Here is a 17,362-nt window from a genome sequence, read left to right on the forward strand (position 1 = left end):
GTTATTATAGTTATATTTAAATTTATATACAAACACACCATCACTACTATACAAGTTTTCTGTTTTTTATCAAACTTGTCAATTATGCAAGCATCAACAAATATACTGTTTAATATGTCAAATTTAGCAATTTATTGCAAATCATGTACAATGTTATGTCAAAAATCTCTTTTCCATGTATAAATAAAGGAAATTTCTTTATCCACCCCATATCTTTTTGGTCACCTCTGGTGAAAAACCCAAAATACCCCTTACTTCGGAAATGCATTTCCGAAATGCAAAAAATGGTGTTTTCGGAGATGCATCTCCGAAAACGCCTTTTTTTTTTCAAAATTTGTCTTATTTCGGAAATGCATTTCCGAAAACAGCATTTCGAAAGTGCATTTCTGAAATACTGCACGTTTTGCGGATTAAGCAAAACAGCCCTCTCCCCCATTCATTTTTACCCTAAATCTTAAACAAACTTCCTCTCTTCAGAATTTTTGCTTAACCATGTTTGAATCCTACATTTAACCATTCAAAAAGCTACTCAATCTCAACCTAAAGCTACTCAATCTCTTCAATTGGTAAGTTTTTCAAACTTTAGATCTATGATTCAAATCTCTGTTAGGGTGTTTAGAAATTGCAAAAATGATATAGGGGTAGGTTGATAGTGGTATTTAGGTTGTTTAGAATCATTAGAAGTTGTTTTAATGTTGGATTTTGGGGTGTGGAAGTTGCAGAAGTGAGCTTCGCAGGGGTGTTTCGGAAGTTCATTTCCGAAAACACCTCGATTCTCAGTTTCGGAAATGAACTTCCGAAGTGGTCCAGAATTTTTTTTTTGTTTTTTCAATTGTTTCGCATTCTTATTGATTGCAATTGTTTTCAGGAACATGGCAGGCAACCTAGCACGCATCAGATAGGGGAGAGAGACCCAGACAGCGTCGGCTAGATGCGAGCGGGCGGCGCAGCTGGCGTCGACGCAGGGATGGGGTCGTGTGCGAGTACCCATGCAGATGGACGAGGGTACCTCCTCATCTGGATCCAAGAGTCGTCTGGCTCGGGTCTCTTCTTCCCGCCAGCAGGAGGTACGAGAAGAGGAGGAGGAGGAGGCAGTTACATACCAGGAGGCAGAGGAGGTACCGGATGTTGACCCTCCACACGGGGAGGAGGAGGAGGGCTACTCGTGAGGGCCTAGTGACACGACCTTGCTGATTACCTACCACGAGCACGTCGCTCGACGTATCTGGGGGGAGAGGTATTTTTTATAATTTGTCTGACTTTATTATTTAACCTTTTTTTTATTTAGCTGTTTATTCAACATTTTCTTAACGGTCTAATTAACAGTTTTTTTTTTGTTTTTGTTGTAACAGGAGAGACAGACTTTGAAACAGGTGAACCACGCCCGGAAGATTTTCAGTCTCTTTAAACCAGAGGCGCAGTGGTTTAACGACGTGGTGACAGCTTCAGGGCTAGGTGGGCTGTGCATGACGGAGTATACCACCATCAGCCGCGGCATGCAGGGGGCCTTTGTGGAGAGGTGGCACAGGGAGACGTCTTTTTTCCACTTACCGGTTGGGGAGATGACGATCACCTTGCACGATGTGCAGTGTCTTCTCCACTTGCCGATTAGGGGGATGCTGCTGGACCATTCCCGGATCCAGAGGATCGAAGCCAGTGAGTGGATGGCGCTCTATCTGGGTATGGAGCCATATATGGCTGACTTTGAGTGCTAGACGACAAACGGGCCTCATATTCGGTTCACCATATTGAGCGCTTATTTCGAGAACCACCTGGTGCGGCGGCCGAATCCGAGGAGGCGAATAACGCCCTATTTGTGGAGTATCACCGTGCCTGCGCTCTCCGGTGCTGGTTCATGTTTGTGGTAGGCGTTGCACTCTTTGTGGACAAGAGTGCAAGATATGTCAACGTGACCTACCTCCGCTACTTCATGGACTTGACTACCGTTCACCAGTGGAACTGGGGGTCATCTATTCTAGTATACCTATACCAGAAGCTGAATGAGGCCTCCAACTGGAGGACCAGGCAGTTGACCGGATCCTGCATACTACTGACGGTGCATTTCATTTTAATTGTTTCACATTTATTTATGTTTCGTATTTATTTTTAATACATTATCGTGTTTGTGTTTTAGAGCTGGATCATCTCCTACTTCCCCCGCATCCACGGCTTCCGCGTTGATCCTGAGTACGAGGACGCCATGCCCAGGGCCGCCCGATACGTTCTCTAGAGGGGGAACAATGCAGTGAGACCATACCGTGGGTACCTCGACCGCACAATGCACGATGACATCAGTTGGAGGCCATTCAGCGACTACACTGATGTTGTCGCTTTTGACAGCATCTCGTTATATTCTGGCTGGTTGGCATGCGGGACCAACACCATGGTGAGGTATCTCCCTGAGTGGTGCATGTGGAAGTTTGGATTTGTGCAGATGATACCTAGGTCACCTTTTGAGGCTGCTCCCGACACAGTTACTCGAGTGCAGCTCACTAGCATATTTGCGGATTGGGAGCGTCATGTGGTCCCGGAGGAGTATCGTCGCATGCAGGTCACCCAGGACTGGCACAGTGTGGAGGGGTATTGATTAGTGCATTTTTATGTACGTCCTTTCATGTTTGTAATCAAGCATTGCATTGGTTTGTTTTGATTATTTTTATGTTTTAATGTGTTTTTATATTTTATTTTATTTTTAGCTTTATTTAATTTTCGCACTTTATTTTTCAGCTTTAGCAGTATGCACGGAAACGATCATAACTGGAGTTCCAGGAGTCCGATTGAGGCGTCTAATAATCGCCGAAAAGCTAAGAGAGAGAGCTACGACTTTCATGTTGGAGTCGAAGTCATATTCGGAGCCTATAGTTCCCAGATTTGCGTTTGAAGTTGTGGCACTTTATATTTTCAATTTCGGATCGCTAGTAGTGGGCCTGGGTTTTGTTTTTGACCTAGTTGGGTTGTAAACCGGTTGGGTTGTTTTTCCCTTAGACCCTAGCAGTCGAAAACACTGTTCACATTTCACTATTCACGATTTTATTTGGAGATCTTGATACGTTTGATCATGAAGAACTAATTCCTAGAGGTTAATCTGCTGTAAATGGTTTCCGCCGATACTTTGAGGTTCTTATATTTTCCAATTAATCTATTTCCTTTCAATTCTAATATTTGATATGTTGTTTGCTTAATTCGATATTATCCAAGGTTAGATTGATTAATTTCGATGATTGCATGTTCCTATACTTTAATCGTGTTTGCTTAATCCGCATATGTTTGTCGTGTTTGCTTAATTCACGATTGCTATATATAATGCGTTTGCTTAATTCGGGAATTAGGAACATACATCACATAATATCAATTGCGCTTGTATAATTGTTTTTATAATCGAAAAGGGAATAGAATCCGCTTGTGAGTTGGAAATTATTTGGATCGATGATAAGTTAGGAAGCCAAAACAGTAGATTAATCGTTTCAACTTATTTTGATAATCACTTATTTTAAGCACTTTTTGTTAATCAGAAACCAAACAACCCCCTAAATCAATTTACCTTTGGTTAATAATCAACGAGAATCCTTGTGATACGATACGCGAGTTGTTAGAACAAGATTTGTTCTGATCAATTATCTTAGTTTTGATGATAACAATAATATGAATTTTGCTTAAGATAATATGGTACTCTAATCCAATGCAATTTCCTTTTCAGGAAATATATATAAAGAGTACGCATAATTCAGCGCTCAGAAGCTTTGTCTCAAAGGGTTCAACATGCAACATCAGAACATGGTCTGGCAAGACATCAGAAGATGGTCGAAGCAGAATCAGAACATGGGTCTATGGAAGCATCAGAAGAACAAGAGAACAGAAGCACTGAAGTTCTGATGGTATCACGCTCAGAAGCACTTCAAGGTCAGAAGATCAGAAGATGCTATGCACCAAGCTGTTTGACTCTGATGATATTCAAACGTTGTATTCACAAACATCAGATCAGAAGAAAGTACAAGTGGCAAGCTACGCTGACTGACAAAAGGAACGTTAAAAGCTATTCTAGGCTACGTCAGTAGACACAGCGTGAACAAGGCTCGAGGTAGTTGACAAAAGCGTATAACATTAAATGCGATGCTGTACGGAACACGCAAAGCATTAAATGCACTCAACGGTCATCTTCTCCAATGCCTATAAATATGAAGTTCTGATTAGAAGCAAGGTTAACGATTCTGCACCAAAACAACTCAAATCAACTTGCTCAAACGCTGTTCAAATCAAAACTCAGAATCTTCATCTTCATCAAAGCTCACTACATTGCTGTTGTAATATATTAGTGAGATTAAGCTTAAACGTTAAGAGAAATATCACAGTTGTGATTATCGCTTTTAAGAAGCATTTGTAATACTCTTAGAATTGATTACATTAAGTTGTAAGGAACTAGAGTGATCGTGTGGATCAGAATACTCTAGGAAAGTCTTAGAGGTTATCTAAGCAGGTTGTAACTAGAGTGATCGTGTGGATCAGTAGACTCTAGAAAAGTCTTAGAGGGTATCTAAGCAGTTGTTCCTGGAGTGATCAGTGTGTGATCAGAAGACTCTGGAAGACTTAGTTGCTGACTAAGTGGAGAACCATTGTAATCCGTGCGATTAGTGGATTAAATCCTCAGTTGAGGTAAATCATCTCTGCAAGGGGTGGACTGGAGTAGTTTAGTTAACAACGAACCAGGATAAAAATAACTGTGCAATTTATTTTTATCTGTCAAGTTTTTAAAGCTACACTTATTCAAACCCCCCCTTTCTAAGTGTTTTTCTATCCTTCAATTGGCATCAGAGCGCCGGTTCTAAGGTGCAAGCACTTAACCGTGTTTAGAAAAGATTCAGGAAGAGAAAAACGCTTCAGTAAAAGATGGTTGATGAAAGTGAAAAGTCTACACATGTATCTACATCTGGCTCTGCTGAGCAATACAACGGTAACAATGGTTATACCAGACCGCCGGTATTTGATGGTGAAAACTTTGAATACTGGAAAGATAAACTGGAAAGTTACTTTCTTGGTCTAGATGGTGATCTATGGGATCTTCTGATGGATGGTTACAAACATCCAGTAAATGCCAGAGGCGTAAAGCTGACAAGGCAAGAAATGAATGATGATCAGAAAAAGCTTTTCAGGAATCATCATAAATGCAGAACTGTTTTGCTGAATGCTATCTCTCATGCTGAGTATGAGAAGATATCTAACAGGGAAACGGCCTATGACATATATGAGTCCTTGAAAATGACTCATGAAGGAAATGCTCAAGTCAAGGAGACTAAAGCTCTAGCTTTAATCCAGAAGTATGAAGCCTTCAAGATGGAGGATGATGAAGACATTGAAAAGATGTTTTCAAGATTTCAAACTCTTACTGCTGGATTGAGAGTTCTTGACAAGGGATACACCAAGGCTGATCATGTAAAGAAGATCATCAGAAGCTTACCCAGAAGATGGGGTCCTATGGTGACTGCATTCAAGATTGCAAAGAATCTGAATGAAGTTTCTCTGGAAGAGCTTATCAGTGCCTTGAGAAGTCATGAAATAGAGCTGGACGCAAATGAGCCTCAAAAGAAAGGTAAGTCTATTGCATTAAAATCCAATATCAAGAAATGCACTAACGCTTTTCAGGCTAGAGAAGAAGATCCTGAAGAATCAGAATCTGAAGAAGAAGATGAACTGTCTTTGATCTCCAGAAGGCTAAATCAACTCTGGAAGACCAAGCAAAGGAAGTTCAGAGGCTTCAGAAGTTCAAAGAAATTTGAACGTGGAGAATCTTCTGATGACAGAAGATTTGACAAGAAGAAGGTCATGTGCTATGAATGCAATGAGCCTGGACACTTCAAGAATGAATGTCCAAAACTTCAGAAGGAAAATCCCAAGAAGAAGTTTCATAAGAAGAAAAGTCTTATGGCAACCTGGGATGAGTCAGAAGATGATTCAGACTCTGAAGATGAGCAGGCTAATTGTGCGCTGATGGCGACAGAAGATGACGGATCAGAATCTACATCAGAATCAGATTCTGAAGAGGTATTTTCTGAACTTACTAGAGATGAGTTAGTTTCCGGTCTAACTGAACTTCTGGAACTCAAGTCTCAGATTAGTCTCAAATACAAAAAGCTGAAAAAGCTATTTGAATTTGAAACAAAGAAGCTTGAGTTGGAGAATTCTGAATTAAAAGAAAAACTTTTAAAATTATCCAATAATGTTGGATCTCCTTCTGATTCAGAACAATCCACTCCTAGTCTAAACCATATTCTGAAAGAATATGATTTAAGTTTCAGGAAGTTCTTATCTAGAAGTATTGGCAGAAGTCAGCTAGCTTCTATGATATATGCTGTGTCTGGAAACAAAAGAGTTGGCATTGGTTTTGAGGGTGAAACCCCATACAAACTTGAACCTGTTGATGAAATGAAATTCACATACAAGCCATTGTATGATCAGTTCAAGTATGGTCACTCCCATGATATTAGGCACACTTCACATGCTCAAAGTTTTCACATAACACACACCAAAAAGCATGTGACACAACCTAGGAAATATCATGGAACTCACATTAAGAATTATCATGCTGTTCCTCCTATTGCTTACAATGTTAAACCCAAGTTCAATCAGAACTTGAGAAAATCTAACAAGAAAGGACCCAAAAAGATGTGGGTACCTAAGGATAAGATTATTCCTATTGCAGATATCCTTGACTGCAAAAAGGACAAAGCACAACATGTCATGGTACCTGGACTCTGGATGCTCACGACACATGACAGGAAGAAGGTCTATGTTCCAAGACCTGGTGCTTAAGTCTGGAGGAGAAGTCAAGTTTGGAGGAGATCAGAAGGGCAAGATAATTGGCTCTGGAACTATAAAGTCTGGTAACTCTCCTTCCATTTCTAATGTACTTCTTGTAGAAGGATTAACACATAACCTCTTATCTATCAGTCAATTGAGTGACAATGGTTATGATATAATCTTTAATCAAGAGTCTTGCAAGGCTGTAAATCAGAAGGATGGCTCAATCCTATTTACAGGCAAGAGGAAGAACAACATTTATAAGACAGATCTGCAAGATCTTATGAGTCAGAAGGTGACTTGTCTTATGTCTGTTTCTGAAGAGCAGTGGGTCTGGCACAGAAGATTAGGTCATGCTAGTTTGAGAAAGATTTCTCAGATTAACAAACTGAATCTGGTCAGAGGACTCCCTAATCTGAAATTCAAATCAGATGCTCTTTGTGAAGCATGTCAGAAGGGCAAGTTCTCCAAACCTGCATTCAAGTCCAAGAATGTTGTTTCTACCTCAAGGCCATTAGAACTCTTGCACATTGATCTGTTTGGCCCAGTCAAAACAGCATCTGTCAGAGGGAAGAAATATGGATTAGTCATCGTAGATGATTATAGCCGCTGGACATGGGTAAAATTCTTGAAACACAAGGATGAGACTCATTCAGTGTTCTTTGATTTCTGCATTCAGATTCAATCTGAAAAAGAGTGTAAAATCATAAAGGTCAGAAGTGATCATGGTGGTGAATTTGAGAACAGATCCTTTGAAGAATTCTTCAAAGAAAATGGTATTGCCCATGATTTCTCTTGTCCTAGAACTCCACAGCAAAATGGGGTTGTAGAACGAAAGAATAGGACTCTGCAAGAAATGGCCAGAACCATGATCAATGAAACCAATATGGCTAAGCATTTCTGGGCAGAAGCAATAAACACTGCATGCTATATTCAGAATAGAATCTCTATCAGACCTATTCTTAATAAGACTCCTTATGAATTGTGGAAGAATAGAAAGCCCAACATTTCATATTTCCATCCTTTTGGATGTGTATGCTTTATTCTGAACACTAAAGATCATCTTGGTAAGTTTGATTCCAAAGCTCAAAAGTGTTTCCTTCTTGGATATTCTGAACGCTCAAAAGGCTACAGAGTATACAATACTGAAACATTGATTGTAGAAGAATCAATCAATATCAGGTTTGATGATAAGCTTGGTTCTGAAAAACCAAAGCAGTTTGATAATTTTGCAGATTGTGATATTGATATATCAGAAGTTGTTGAGCCAAGAAGCAAAGCATCAGAAGCAGAGCTTCTCAGAAGCAAAGAATCTGAAGATCAAGTATCAGCTTCTCTGGAGAACCTAAGCATTTCTGAAGAACCATCTGTCAGAAGATCATCCAGACTCATCTCTGGTCATTCAGAAGATGTCATTCTTGGAAAGAAGGATGATCCAATCAGAACAAGAGCATTCCTTAAGAACAATGCAGACTGTCAATTAGGTCTTGTATCTTTGATCGAGCCAACTTCTGTTGATCATGCTCTAGAAGATCCAGACTGGATAATTGCTATGCAAGAAGAACTGAATCAGTTTACAAGGAATGATGTTTGGGATCTTGTTCCTAGACCAGATGGATTCAATATAATCGGTACAAAATGGGTCTTCAGAAACAAGCTCAGTGAGAAAGGTGAAGTGGTAAGAAACAAAGCCAGACTGGTGGCTCAGGGTTATAGTAAGCAAGAAGGGATTGACTATACTGAAACCTTTGCACCAGTGGCCAGGTTAGAATCTATTCGTCTATTAATTTCATTTGCCACTCAACATAACATCACTCTCTATCAAATGGATGTTAAGAGTGCCTTCTTAAATGGTTATATAGATGAAGAAGTTTATGTCCATCAACCTCCTGGTTTTGAAGACTCTATGTCTCCTAATCATGTTTTTAAATTAAAGAAATCGTTATATGGATTGAAACAAGCTCCCAGAGCTTGGTATGAACGCTTAAGTTCTTTCCTTCTGGATAATGGTTTCACTAGAGGAAAAGTGGACACTACTCTCTTTTGTAAAACCTTTAAAAGGGATATTCTAATTTGTCAAATATACGTAGATGATATTATTTTTGGAACATCTAATGCTACACTTGGAAAGGAGTTTGCTGAGTCTATGCAGGCTGAGTTTGAAATGAGCATGATGGGAGAACTCAAGTATTTCCTTGGAATACAAATAAATCAAACATCAGAAGGAACGTATGTTCACCAAACCAAGTATGTGAAGGAACTTCTGAAGAAGTTTAATCTTCTAGACTGCAAAGAAGCCAAAACTCCTATGCATCCAACATGCATCCTAGGTAAGGATGAGGTAAGTAAGAAGGTAGATCAGAAGTTATACAGAGGTATGATTGGATCTCTTCTATATCTGACTGCTTCTAGACCTGACATTCTGTTCAGTGTTTGTTTATGTGCTAGATTCCAATCAGATCCTAGAGAATCTCATTTAACTGCTGTTAAGAGAATTCTAAGGTATCTGAAAGGTACTACTAATGTTGGCTTAGTTTACAGAAAATCTAAAGAATACAACTTACTAGGATTCTGCGATGCTGATTATGTTGGAGACAGAATTGAAAGAAAAAGTACTTCAGGAAGTTGCCAATTTCTTGGAAGTCATTTGATCTCTTGGTATAGCAAGAAGCAAGCAACTATTGCTCTATCAACAACAGAAGCAGAATATGTCGCTGCTGCTGGTTGTAGTACACAGATGCTCTGGATGAAGAGTCAGTTAGAAGATTATCAGATATTTGAGAGTAACATTCCTATATTCTGTGATAATACTTCTGCTATATGTTTATCTAAGAATCCTATTCTTCATTCAAAAGCTAAACATATTGAGATTAAACATCATTTCATAAGGGACTATGTTCAGAAGGGTGTTATATCTTTAAACTTTGTTGATACAGACCATCAATGGGCTGATATCTTTACAAAACCCCTGGCTGAAGATAGGTTTAAGTTCATTCTGAAGAACATCAGTATGGATTTATGCCCAGAATGAGAAGATGAGAAGTTCTCATGTATGAGTATCTTCTGAAATGAATGTGGAATTATTTTTTTTTTAATCAGAAGTTCTGATTGAAATCTTCTAGAAATTATGATTCGGTTATTACTAACGTTTCATTGTCTAAGTTGATTCAGAACCTCTTTTAAAGCAAAACAGCTGTAACGTTTTATCTCGGGATGGTAAACCTGTCGTTACTATTCATGGATAAGCGCGCGTGCAGTTGAAGGGACGCCGACCATAGGTAACTGTGCTAGTCACCTCATTTGTCTTTATTATCTCTCCTCACGTCACGTAACATTAAATGCTTTTCATCATTTACTCTCTTTCAGTTTTTCTTTATATTCTTCAAACATTTTTCCTTCCCTCTCATATTCTCTCTATTCACTCTATCCTTTTGCATTCATATCAAACCCTACCCGTTCATTATCTGCAAATCCATTATGAACTCCTCATCAAGCCCAGGAAACCATGAAAAAGATCAAAACAACAAAAGGAAAGCTGTTGAAACATCTCCCTCCAAACCCAAAAAGATAAAGATCACCTATGACCCTCTCAAGGTGAATCCATTCGAAGCAATGTTATCTGGAAACTATTCTAGACGTGTGTTTCATCCTCCTGGTGAAAGCCCTCCATCATCTCCATCTTCTTCCTCATCTTGTTTCCTTTTGGACTCAACTTCCTCTTCATCTAACCTTTCCTCTCCCTCAGCCCATTCCGAAGAAATCTCTTCATCTTCACCCACTGAGAATGTTGTCTCTGATAAGGATTGTGGAATATCTGCATCAGAACCAAGTCTCCCTGACCCCTCGCCTGGAAGCCCAAGAAGCAGTCAATGAGGCGTTTCACTCATTCATGGCATGCTGGCACAGACTTTGTCTTAGCTAGGGTCTTAGGAGTTGGTCTTAGTAGTTTTACTTTCCTTGTTGCATCTGCTTGTTAAACATCTTCTCATGTAATATCTTTTGATTATCAATAAAAAGTTTCTTTGTTTTTACATTCCAGTGTTTTTATTTGTCGTTTTATTCATCTGAATCTTTTTGAAATATTCTTTTTGATGTTATGACAAAAAGGGGGAGAAGATAAATGATAAATGATTTGATTAAATCTATCAGTTGCTGGGTAAAGCTCCCACACATTTACTAACAAGAACTGCAAGTTCTATATGGTTTAAGTGTTTTGCAGGTATAAAGAAGTGAAGAAAATCTTCAAAGCAAAGCAAACACAAGAAGCAAAACCATGGAAACTGAAGCAAGCTGAGTGCTATCAAGCTTCAAAGATCAGAAGCACTGATAATAGAATTTGATCCATATTTGTCTATTTGCTATGACAAAATTCTATTTGCTCTGATACATTACTTTAGCCTATATGGCTCTGATACATATTATGTGTTCAAATATACATTTTATGTTCTAACTCGTTCATGCTGACTTTTGTCGTTTAGTTTTTGTTCTGTAACATTTCAGGATGTAGAGATGCTCAGATGATGCTCTGGTACATTCAACAATGTTCTGATACAAATCTAGCATGAAGTGATGTTGGTAGAAATTCAAAGCTCTGAAGCTATCCGAGGGAAGCAGAAATCAGAAGCTGCGAATGTTCTAAAGATCCAGAAAACTCAAGTTCTGAAGCTGTCCTAAATGGAAGCAGAAATCAGAAGCTGTGAATGTTCAGAAGATCAAAGAAATTCAAGTTCTGAAGCTGTCCTAGATGGAAGCAGAAGTCAGAAGCTGTGAATGTTCAGAAGATCAAAGAAATTCAAGTTCTGAAGCTGTCCTAGATGGAAGCAGGAATCAGAAGCTGTGAGTGTTCTAGGAATCAAAAGAAATTCTAGTTCTGAAGCTGTCCTATGGAAGCAGAAGTCAGAAGCTATGAATTCTCTGAAGACAGAAGCTTACATGATCGTCTCTACCGAAATAATCAGGGAAGTCTTTTATTAAAGTTCTTCGAGTATTTATTTCAGGGGGAGATTATTTATCTCAGGGGGAGATTGTTAATCTCAGGGGGAGACATATTCATATGCTTATGCTATAGCTGTGTAATTTGTCTTTTGCCGTCTGTTCTTTCTGATCGCAAATTCATATCATTTATATATGTTTTTGTCATCATCAAAAAGGGGGAGATTGTTAGAACAAGATTTGTTCTGATCAATTATCTTAGTTTTGATGATAACAATAATATGAATTTTGCTTAAGATAATATGGTACTCTAATCCAATGCAATTTCCTTTTCAGGAAATATATATAAAGAGTACGCATAATTCAGCGCTCAGAAGCTTTGTCTCAAAGGGTTCAGCATGCAACATCAGAACATGGTCTGGCAAGACATCAGAAGATGGTCGAAGCAGAATCAGAACATGGGTCTATGGAAGCATCAGAAGAACAAGAGAACAGAAGCACTGAAGTTCTGATGGTATCACGCTCAGAAGCACTTCAAGGTCAGAAGATCAGAAGATGCTATGCACCAAGCTGTTTGACTCTGATGATATTCAAACGTTGTATTCACAAACATCAGATCAGAAGAAAGTACAAGTGGCAAGCTACGCTGACTGACAAAAGGAACGTTAAAAGCTATTCTAGGCTACGTCAGTAGACACAGCGTGAACAAGGCTCGAGGTAGTTGACAAAAGCGTATAACATTAAATGCGATGCTGTACGGAACACGCAAAGCATTAAATGCACTCAACGGTCATCTTCTCCAATGCCTATAAATATGAAGTTCTGATTAGAAGCAAGGTTAACGATTCTGCACCAAAACAACTCAAATCAACTTGCTCAAACGCTGTTCAAATCAAAACTCAGAATCTTCATCTTCATCAAAGCTCACTACATTGCTGTTGTAATATATTAGTGAGATTAAGCTTAAACGTTAAGAGAAATATCACAGTTGTGATTATCGCTTTTAAGAAGCATTTGTAATACTCTTAGAATTGATTACATTAAGTTGTAAGGAACTAGAGTGATCGTGTGGATCAGAATACTCTAGGAAAGTCTTAGAGGTTATCTAAGCAGGTTGTAACTAGAGTGATCGTGTGGATCAGTAGACTCTAGAAAAGTCTTAGAGGGTATCTAAGCAGTTGTTCCTTGAGTGATCAGTGTGTGATCAGAAGACTCTGGAAGACTTAGTTGCTGACTAAGTGGAGAACCATTGTAATCCGTGCAATTAGTGGATTAAATCCTCAGTTGAGGTAAATCATCTCTGCGGGGGTGGACTGGAGTAGTTTAGTTAACAACGAACCAGGATAAAAATAACTGTGCAATTTATTTTTATCTGTCAAGTTTTTAAAGCTACACTTATTCAAACCCCCCCTTTCTAAGTGTTTTTCTATCCTTCACGAGTCACTTGTCGCTTTCTACGGTTTTATTCAAAACAACTCGTTTTTGATCCGCGCGCGACAGCGGATCAAATTGGCGCCGTTGCCGGGGATTCTTGTCGTTATTAATTGATATTAGAGTCATAGGTTTAGTGTTCTCGCGTTTAGGCCGTAGTTTCCTCACAATTTTGGCCAATCCGCGTTTAGAGTCGAAAAATCCAGTTTTTGTAAAATTTGTGCTCGATTGTAAAAAACTTTTGCCCACTGGGAGTACAAAAATCGTGCGATCAATACTCCATTACTCTAAAAGAGTAAGGGAAATTCGACCCCAAATCTCCAAATTCATCTTTTTTCTATTTTTAATTAATTTTTTACTGTTTTGTCAGTTTCAAAAAATTCCAAAAAAATTTCCAAAATTCTTATTTGACTTAATTAGATTAAATTTTGTGTTTTTATATTTTTCTTAATTTAGTTTAATCTTTTTTATTCTTTCTATTCGTTTCTGCTTGTATGGGACATAATCTGTATTTTGGTGTTTGTTGAACCCATGGCTGAACAAAGAACTTTGACGCAGTTGGCTGTCCCTAATGTGAACTATAATGGTTTATGTATTGACTATCTGCGGGTGATGCACCTTTTGAATTGGAATATGGTTTAACACATTTGTTGCCTAGGTTTAATGGTTTTGCAGGTGAGGATCCGCATAAGCATCTGAAGGAATTTCAGGTTGTATGCTCTGCACCTTCCGAACCTTCACTAGAGGATATTGTCAAACAAATGGCTGCAAATAATCTCCAGTATCAACAACAAATAGATTCTACTCTTCAGACTTTGCAAACACAAATTGGACAGCTTGCCACTTTGATGAATGCCATGCAACAAGCTCAAGGATCAAACCAACAACCATTGGAAGAGCAATCTATTTTTCAAATAGAGTTGCTTTCTGAAACTGTTGATGACACTTGTACTGATTTGTTTGCAGATGATTTTCCATCATTGTCTGATTTTGATAATGTTTACTTTTGTGATGTTTGTACTGACACTAAAATTTGCTCTATTTATGCTGAGATTGAGGTTGCCTTGCAGGTTGATGTTTCTCATGCAGATAAAGTCATACATGAAGTCGTTTATGCGACTGAAGCTCTTAACACCCCGACTGCCCAGAACAAATCATCCATCGAACAACCACATTCCCAAGAGTTGAAACCAATTCCTGAAAATCTAAAATATGTTTATTTAGAGATGAATGAGAAGCTACCAGTTATAATTTCTTCTAACCTTGATTTCGATCACGAAAATAAGCTTTTGCAGGTTTTGAAGAAGCATAAGAAGGCGATTGGGTCGACATAGGCCGACATTCCCGATATTAGCCCGTCCATGATTTTGCATAGGGTCTCAATTGAAGTGGAAGGTGAAACAAAAGTAGTGAGGCAGCCCCTGAATCTTTTGATCTCCGAGGTTGTGGAAAAGAAGATCACATGCCCATTCAAAACTTTTACTTATCGAAGATTCTTCTTTGATCCTGGAATAAAAGGCGAAGGCACTAATATAAATTCCAAGTTCAATGGGCATTACCCAAAGCTACTTCATGAGATCCCCACTTTGGAAGAAGAGAATGTAAAAGATATCTCTTTGGGAAAGGCTGCTTATGTGATCACTTATCCTTCATGACTCCTCGGGTGTGTTCTTTCCTTTCTCTCACTCTTATTTTATATTTATGTTCTTTCATTGAGGACAATGTATGCCTTAAGTGTGGGGGAGAGAATCATTATTTGTTTTGTTTTCTTTCAAAAAATTTGTTTTTTATTGTTTTCTTGTTTTGTTTTCAGTTTAAAAAAATATATAAAAAAAATGCATCGTTTTGAAAGTTTTAGGCTATAGAGTGATTTGAGTCGAGTTTGTGGAGACTTGGGAAAAATTCACAAGATCGGTATCATTTTAACACCGTAAGTCTCCTGCATATGCAAATTGATTTGAATTTTTTATTATGTTTTAGCCTTAAATTCTCATTCTCTAACAGCTCTTGAGTAGTTTATTTCAGCAGTCGGCACCATCTCTCACGCACTTTACGCAGGGAAGCCGATGAATATAAGTGAGTGTTCCGAAAAGAAGAAAAAAATAGAAAAAGAAAAAGGGAATGCACCTTCTAAGTTTGGTGACTCTCACCCGGTCACTTAACCCAACGGTTGTGGAACCTTCAAAAGAAAAAGTTGATAATAAAACTCGTTGTTAGTTGGTTCAGCGGTTTTTGGTGCTGAACTTGGTAGAGAGGATTACGGTCCGATCCCCCGCAACTACAACTGAGTAAATAAAGGGTTATGCCACGTAAGTACCAGAACCCCGTGCAGAAAAGGATCAGAGTCACTAACCGGTCGTCTTGCTATAATTGTGTGGAGATAATGGGCTTAATGTGATTGCGCCTGAATGAAAAAGAGCAAAAAGGATGAGTAAGTTAGGCTATGGTATAATAATATGATTTGAATTGGTTTGTGTATTTAGGAGGCTTATGTCTGCATAATTATGGTTAGTGTTCTTACGATGTCCTTAATGTGCAAGATTAGTACCTGTCGATGCAAACTTAACCGAAGATGAGTTGTAGCCTAGGATGAGTAACTAATGATGTATTTGTGCTTTCTTTGTTTTGTTGTTCATTTTGCTCAGAGTGCAAAAGTTCAAGTGTGGGGGAATTTGATCAGTGCATTTTTATGCACGTCCTTTCATGTTTGTACTCAAGCATTTCATTGTTTTGTTTTGATTATTTTTATGTTTTAATGTGTTTTTATATTTTATTTTATTTTTAGCTTTATTTAATTTTCGCACTTTATTTTTCAGCTTTAGCAGTATGCACGGAAACGATCATAACTGGAGTTCCAGGAGTCCGATTGAGGCGTTCTAATAATCACCGGAAAGCTAAGAGAGAGAGCTACGACATTCATGTTGGAGTCGAAGTCATATTCGGAGCCTATAGTTCCCAGATTTGCGTTTGAAGTTGCAGCATTTTATATTTTCAGTTTCGGGTCGCTAGTAGTGGGCCTGGGTTTTGTTTTTGACCCAGTTGGGTTGTAAACCGGTTGGTTTGTTTTTCCCTTAGACCCTAGCAGCCGAAAACACTGTTCACGTTTCACTATTCACGATTTTATTTGGAGAGCTTGATACGTTTGATCATGAAGAACTAATTCCTAGAGGTTAATCTGCTGTAAACGGATTCCGCCGATACTTTGAGGTTCTTATATTTTCCAATTAATCTATTTCCTTTCAATTCTAATCTTTGATATGTTGTTTGCTTAATTCGATATTATCAAAGGTTAGATTGATTAATTTCGATGATTGCATGTTCCTATACTTTAATCGCGTTTGCTTAATCCGCGTATGTTTGTCGTGTTTGCTTAATTCACGATTGCTATATATAATCCGTTTGCTTAATTCGGGAATTAGGAACATACATCACATAATATCAATTGCTCTTGTATAATTGTTTTTATAATCGAAAAGGGAATAGAATCCGCTTGTGAGTTTGAAATTATTTGGATCGATGATAAGTTAGGAATCCAAAACAGTAGATTAATCGTTTCAACTTATTTTGATAATCACTTATTTTAAGCACTTTTTGTTAATCAGAAACCAAACAACCCCCCTAAATCAATTTACCTTTGGTTAATAATCAACGAGAATCCTTGTGATACGATACGCGAGCCACTTGTCGCTTTCTACGGTTTTATTCAAAACAACTCGTTTTAGATCCGCGCGCGACAGCGGATCAGGTATGTCACATGGTTCTATCGGGTGTCACATCCTCTGATGACATCCGACGCTCCGGGCGCTCCTAGGCCAGCATACGAGGAGATCCTAGAGAACCAGCAGGTCGAGGATGACCATGCCACTGATCTCCTACCGATCTGCCAGCAGATAGAGCTGCTTGGGCGGGACGCGTTGGATCGAGGTATCTTTGATCAGGGCGGTCCAGAGGCAGTCGCCGTGGTGGAGAGGATCGTCGGTGATGCGGGCCGTGCGGCAGCATACAGGCGGCAGAGGAGGTTCCAAGGAGAGAGGGTTAGGCATACCCAGTAGGGGTTCGGGTTTATTTTTTTTGTATTCAGATTATATATTTCGTACACTATGACTCGGTCTGTATATATTATTTGAATTTTATTTATTATATTAGTATTTTACGTTGATATGTCGTTTGTTTTGTTCGGCGTTTTCGTTTTGTATATATTACTCGT

The sequence above is a fragment of the Vicia villosa genome, unplaced genomic scaffold (genome assembly GCF_029867415.1).
Source record: "Vicia villosa cultivar HV-30 ecotype Madison, WI unplaced genomic scaffold, Vvil1.0 ctg.001134F_1_1, whole genome shotgun sequence".
NCBI lineage: Eukaryota > Viridiplantae > Streptophyta > Magnoliopsida > Fabales > Fabaceae > Vicia > Vicia villosa.